General features: G+C 42.3%; 3 non-coding genes across 3 annotated transcripts; all 3 read right to left on the bottom strand.

The window, feature by feature from the left end:
• Window positions 1-256: 256 nt before the first annotated feature.
• Window positions 257-328, bottom strand: trnaw-cca (transfer RNA tryptophan (anticodon CCA)). The gene has a single exon. It is a non-coding gene; the product is annotated as a tRNA-Trp (tRNA).
• Window positions 329-3424: 3096 nt separating this feature from the next.
• trnal-caa (transfer RNA leucine (anticodon CAA)) lies at window positions 3425-3496 on the bottom strand. Its single transcript has one exon. It is a non-coding gene; the product is annotated as a tRNA-Leu (tRNA).
• A 2442-nt stretch (window positions 3497-5938) lies between these two features.
• Window positions 5939-6021, bottom strand: trnal-uaa (transfer RNA leucine (anticodon UAA)). The gene has a single exon. It is a non-coding gene; the product is annotated as a tRNA-Leu (tRNA).
• Between the last annotated feature and the right edge of the window lie 759 nt (window positions 6022-6780).

Here is a 6780-nt window from a genome sequence, read left to right as displayed (position 1 = left end):
ACCTGTAACAGAAAGGAGGTCTGAAACTTCCATTCTCTGATGTTACTGTCTCTAAAGCGGGACGTGATGTTTCGCGGATGTGCAGTGTGCCTTTTCTCTTGCCGTGTTCAAGATGCTTCGCTGCATAAGCTCCTGACTGGGTGTTCCGTACTGCGCTGTTACTTCGTTCAGATTACCCATGCGGTGTACAGATAAAAACCATCTGCGTGGTGTGAGTTCCGGGTTCGGCACCAGCAGCACCTGCAAACTCATCAGCTGACCTCGACGTGATTTGAACACGCAACCTTCTGATCTGGAGTCAGACGCGCTACCGTTGCGCCACGAGGTCACTTGCCTCAAGTGCTTTTAATTCCCCCAAAGAGAACAATCAGCGTCCCTGGAAAACTTTTTTTTCATTCTCTCCTGTGAGGAGCGCCGCTCTTCCAACGAGGGTCTCTTCTTCCCAGACCACAGATTATTCTTTCCGCCCGGCTCTCTCACAGAGAGCAGACACACCGTCTCCACTGATGTGTTTACTACATCTATAGATCTGACCCCCTAAAGCCACGATATTCCTGGACAGGATATTTACCAGCAGCCTCGTGAACTTCTCATCTTGATCTCTCCCAGGAGGAGCACAATTAACACAGAATCCTCTCTCCATTAAGCAAATAACACAAAACACTGTTTACCTGTCAAGACAGAAAACCAGGCTGCTCCAGGTGAGGCTTGAACTCACAACCTCGGTATGACTCCACTGCTCATGTCATTGGACATGGCCTGAACCAGGAAAGAGATTGGAAATCGAGACGTCATGGCGTTGTTTTAAAACTTGCCTACTCTATCAATTTTTTCGGTCAAATCTTTTATCTGGGAGTACTTTCAGTTGATGTTAATCCTTGTCCCGATGCACGATTCTGGGCCATGGTGCATCTTGAATAATGTTCTTATAGGCTTCAGTTTGGAAAAGTGCGCTCTTCAGAAGCTACCGAAACCGCTAATGGTTACATAACACTTAAGCAAAAGCAACGTTCGGGTTTGAAAACTAATATTACCTGCTATGAATACAAACACTGTTACAGGAGGCGTGTTAGGGCTATTTTAGCTTAGATCATCAATTCATCTGACATTTCTTCTCCATCTATATCAATAGCGTAATCGCTACTGAGCGCTAAAGGCAGCTCCTGGCAATACAATCTTCTTTAGAAAACATTTTTAAAACTGTTTCCACGACCACACGTAAAGTAAAAGATACCGATTGCACGCAACTAATAAATTCTCTTTTCCAGGGACGTTGTAGCTAGATGCAAATTACAATCGAAAATGTATCAGCTTTAAAATTTTCTTTTGGATCCACAGGACGATCAGCACGAGACTCAAAATATGCCTGTGTTTGATTGTACAGCATAGATTGTACAGCATTTATGTTAAAATGAAGGTAAATATATCAAAATATCAACATCCAACTTCACAGTGCTAACGTAACAATGCTTGTCAAATTCTCAAACAAATCCGCGTTGTATTTCTAAACTATTTTAGCAGAGGACGCATCAGGAGTATAAATGATATCTCCCGCCAGCCCTTCAAAGATACTTTTCCATGGGTGAATATGGTTGTCTGGGGAGTTGCGGTGTTGGTCACTATTGGACTTCCCCGGTCTCAAGTGTTGTTGTTGGACACGGGCAAAAGCCTCGCATATCCGGCAAATATAAAGAGGGTTAAGGTTTCGGCTTTAGCGGAGCCAGTGTTCACATTGACAATAATAAGAAGACCGTCCCTGGGTGGGTTCAAACCACCAACCTTTCAGTTAAAAGCCGAACGCGCTCGCCGATTGCGCCACAGAGACTGACGAGAGAGGCTTCTCTCCATTCGCACCTTTCCGGTCAAAAAATAAACATTGCTTGCATTTTCTTGCCAGTCGGCAATATTCCTTCTGCTCTGATAGCCAAGAATTAAATTTCATTTTTCACAAGCTGTATGAATTTCTTGAAAAACAAGTTGTTGCAGAAAGGAAATGCATTCATGCATTAAACTAAATGAAGCCCTATGCGGTTGTCCAAAATGGTACTTTCTGCACGAAAAGACAGGAAGAAAGGCACAGCCGGGATGTGGAGCCAGGATCTCCAGTTAAAGAGACAGGTACTTAAGCAACTGAGCTACGGCGCCAGCAGAATTCTCCTCTTTTACAGCCGCTTGGACACACCGCTCTGAGCCATCTGCGTTCAGTAAGCACTGAGTCTGCTGGCTGAGCAAGCTGCCTCCTTTACACGCAACAGGAGCCCCGACTGTAAGAGAAACGAAGAGAAATGGCTTTTATTGGGCACTTTTCATGTCCAATGCGCTTGACATCTCCCAAGGGCGGCAGAGTTCATTTACGACACTTTTCCTTTCTTTCTTCTTTCTGCACTCTTTGATGAAACAAAGCGAGAAATCATGTAAGGGAAAATGACTTTTTTTCATGGAGAAAACATGCACCAGGAAATGCTGTGTTTAGAAGACGTGAGTTAACATGAAAAGTGACCTAATTTACCGGAGCAAATGCTCGCCTAGCAAGATCTGCTTTACTACAAGAGAGAAGTAGAGTGAAAGACGTGAGCATTTCACGCCGTTGTGGAACAAAACGCTTTTTTCTTGGAATTCTAAATCAATTAGAAATTCAGAGCGACACATAAAGGCTTTGTCTGCTTAAAAGTGATGATTTTTAAAAACTGATAAAAATGTAGAAAACACGTTTCTCACGTAGAAATTTAAGATGGGGGTGGGGTATTACTAGTAGCGGCGCTGAACTCACCATGGTGCAATTCATTTACGTGACGGGCTAGTGGTTTAATGGATAAGGCGTCTGATTTCGGTTTATTAGTTTGTCGATTCGACTTCTACCGGGGTTGTGTGATTTAAATCAGGCTCCTCAGAAATAGATGTCCGTAATGTAAATGAACCGCACCTGAAAGCAAACGTTGGGTCTGGGTTCCTTTCTTTCCTGCATGAAATAGCAAATCGTTACAAAAAAAACACCAACTAATGTCCAATAGCGTTAGTCATTTAAGTAAACATGAATATACTGTAAGGTCTTGGTACATGGGAGAGGATTTCAACCACAATTAAAAAAGAGCAAATTATAATTACAGGCTTCAGACACATTTTCATACAAAAGAGACCAAACACTGCCTGACTTTCAGGTTTGCTTGAACCTGTAACAGAAAGGAGGTCTGAAACTTCCATTCTCTGATGTTACTGTCTCTAAAGCCGGACGTGATGTTTCGCGGATGTGCAGTGTGCCTTTTCTCTTGCCGTGTTCAAGATGCTTCGCTGCATAAGCTCCTGACTGGGTGTTCCGTACTGCGCTGTTACTTCGTTCAGATTACCCGTGCGGTGTACAGATAAAACCCGACTGCGTGGTGTAAGTTCCGGGTTCGGCACCAGCAGCACCTGCAAACTCATCAGCTGACCTCGACGTGATTTGAACACACAACCGTCTGACCTTGAGTCAGACGCGCTACCGTTGCGCCACGAGGTCACTTGCCTCAAGTGCTTTTAATTCCCCCAAAGAGAACAATCAGCGTCCCTGGAAAAGTTTTTTTTCATTCTCTCCTGTGAGGAGCGCCGCTCTTCCAACGAGGGTCTCTTCTTCCCAGACCACAGATTATTCTTTCCGCCCGGCTCTCTCACAGAGAGCAGACACACCGTCTCCACTGATGTGTTTACTACATCTATAGATCTGACCCCCTACAGCCACGATATTCCTGGACAGGATATTTACCAGCAGCCTCGTGAACTTCTCATCTTGACCTCTCCCAGGAGGAGCACCATTAACACAGAATCCTCTCTCCATTTAGCAAATAACACAAAACACTGTTTACCTGTCAAGACAGAAAACCAGGCTGCTCCAGGTGAGGCTTGAACTCACAACCTCGGTATGACTCCACTGCTCATGTCATTGGACATGGCCTGAACCAGGAAAAAGATTGGAAATCGAGATGTCATGGCGTTGTTTTAAAACTTGCCTACTCTTTCAATTTTTTCGGTCAAATCTTTTATCTGGGAGTACTTTCAGTTGATGTTAATCCTTGTCCCGATGCACGATTCTGGGCCATGGTGCATCTTCAATAATGTTCTTATAGGCTTCAGTTTGGAAAAGTGCGCTCTTCAGAAGCTACCGAAACCGCTAATGGTTACATAACACTTAAGCAAAAGCAACGTTCGGGTTTGAAAACTAATATTACTTACTATGAATACAAACACTGTTACAGGAGGCGTGTTAGGGCTATTTTAGCTTAGATCATCAATTCATCTGACATTTCTTCTCCATCTATATCAACAGCGAAATCGCTACTGAGCGCTAAAGGCAAGTCCTGGCAATACAATCTTCTTTAGAAAACATTATTCAAACTATTTCTACTACCATACATCAAGTAAAAGATACCGATTGCACGCAACTAATACAATCTCTTTTCCAGGGACGTTGTAGCTAGATGCAAATTACAATCGAAAATGTATGAGTTTTAAAATTTTCTTTTGGATCCACAGGATGATCAGCATGAACCATCAAAGAGCCTGTAGCTGCAAGAAGGTTAAAAGCGCACAAGTGATCTGTCTTTGGTCAAAGGAATTGCTGGAGCAGTAGGACGCAGAGCAATATCTAGCAGCTGTAGACGATGTTCGGGGAAGAGATAATTCTGTTTTCAGCACAGGGAGTGAGAATGAGCTCAGTCCGGCTCCCAGCAGAATCCATTCTGGTTTGGTTACTGTCAGACTGTGCGTCTGAGGCTCTTTGGATCGCAACGTGAAAAAAAAAAAAAGTACAAAAAACATTTGCTCACATCTTGTGATTTCCACGAGAGGAAGAGAAGATATCACAAAAAAAAAATCAGAACTGAAGATTTGGATCCGGGACCTCATACTTGTCAAATGATTAAAATAATAATTATGAAAATATCAGGTTGTGTTTCTGCAACATATCGTGCACAGTACGCCATTTTTTCTAAAAATACAGTAGATTGTACTTAATAAAAATGTACAATTCATCGCTGGTATAAACAGATGTGTGCTGTGTTTGCCTTTGTAAGTATTTGTTTAAAAAAGAAGTTCACAATATGATAAAAACACAGAAAGCACAAACCTAATAATATAACGATACAAAATCAATACCAAATCATAAAGCCAATTAAGTACCTATCCTTTGAAAACAGTGACATTTGTATATACTTTTGAATTACAAATCAGACAGAGTAGTCCCTTAATTCAAAGATCAGATCTTGGCCAAAACAAGACAATTAGATGTTAGCTGAATTCGGAACAAGAGCCTCTGCTTCATCGTTTATTGAGCTTTTGATCAACGTCTGAGCGAAAAAGATTCGCTATTTTAACTCTTTGATTAAAGTTTACAAAAGCACCTTCCTTCGAGCAGGAGTGAAAACAGCGACTTGAGGATTCCTAACTGTTTTTAATACAGTCCGCCACGCTACCAACTGAGCTATCGAAGGGATTTAAAGTGCTCCTCTCTGGCACATATTGCCCAATGTAGTGAAATATTCCGGGTGATTAAATTCCAGTTCGACATCAAGTTTCCAACTCGTTTCCTTAGTCTTGTTTACCTTGAATTTAAGCCACAAACCAGGATTCTACTGTATAAACTTCCGGGGATGTTACAAAATGTTTGAGGGGGCATCAATCATTACAGGCGGAAATTCACTCCTTTTTTTTCTCGAGGCATCATATTAAACATTTCATTTGGATCGAGAAGAGGATCACCATGCGAGACAGAACAAACTGTTTGATTCCATCTTTATTGGGAGCTGCATCACAGCTAATGGATGTAAAGCCTTCAATATGCGATAGTGAGAGTTCAGTTATGCCAGGGAGTGGGAGTGAAGAGAACTGAACTGAAATTTAGTAAATTCATATTTAAATAGAGTGTAAATCATCAAAGTGTTCTGTCACTTCAAACTTAGTACGACACTACCAGGAGTGGGGATCGAACCCACGTGGACTTTCGTCCATTGGATCTTAAGTCCAACGCCTTAACCACTCGGCCATCCTGGTCTACAGCAATATGCTGCTCAGTTGTTTAACATTTGAATATGATTCATCTATTAAAAAAAATTAAACCAGCGCCCTGTCACAGAAACGTACCCCGGTCTCCCGCGCAACAAGCAGGGGTACTCAGCACTGTACTAACGAGGAGCGCTTGTCCGCAGCTCGGCGTGAGCTCTGTTTACTGTCAGCAGACATTTCCTCATTTCAAAAGACGTTTTCGCCTGCTCTCAGTAATTAATGTCGGTTTGAAGTCTGTTCCTGTTGTCTCCACTCTTGACGAAGAGCAGCCTTACGTAGGAGACTCCCTCTCTCAAGAATTTTGCCATCACCCTGCAAGAGAGAAGAGCCATCAACCACCAAGACACTTAACATTAAGCACATGAAATGGGAGATGTTTTTTACTTAAGGATGTTACCGTTTCCACTCTAACTTCTTTGTCAGAAGTGGGATATGAACAAACATCTCTACGGGAAACTACAACCTGAACGCAACGCCTTGGACCACCAGCCATCCTGCCTGTGGCTCTTAAATGGAATGATATGTTTTATTTCTACTTGATGATAAGGGGAAAAAAAAGTTAAATGTAATTAGGGAAATGTCTTTTTTCATATGGAGAAAAAAAGTCTAAGCAAATGTAAAGTTTAGAGCAGCACTCAATAAAAACTATCTGAAACCGAAAGCGCTTCTTATGCGGATCAATATATTCCGATACCAGTGGTTCCGCAGAAGAAATAAGAAAAGCTGAACTCCAAGCACTGTGTTGCC

The sequence above is a fragment of the Atractosteus spatula genome, assembly GCF_055471065.1.
Source record: "Atractosteus spatula isolate fAtrSpa1 chromosome 10 unlocalized genomic scaffold, fAtrSpa1.hap1 SUPER_10_unloc_18, whole genome shotgun sequence".
NCBI classification, from domain to species: Eukaryota; Metazoa; Chordata; class Actinopteri; order Semionotiformes; family Lepisosteidae; genus Atractosteus; species Atractosteus spatula.
Note: the sequence above shows the minus strand (reverse complement) of the source record. Positions and strands in the feature narration are given on the sequence as shown.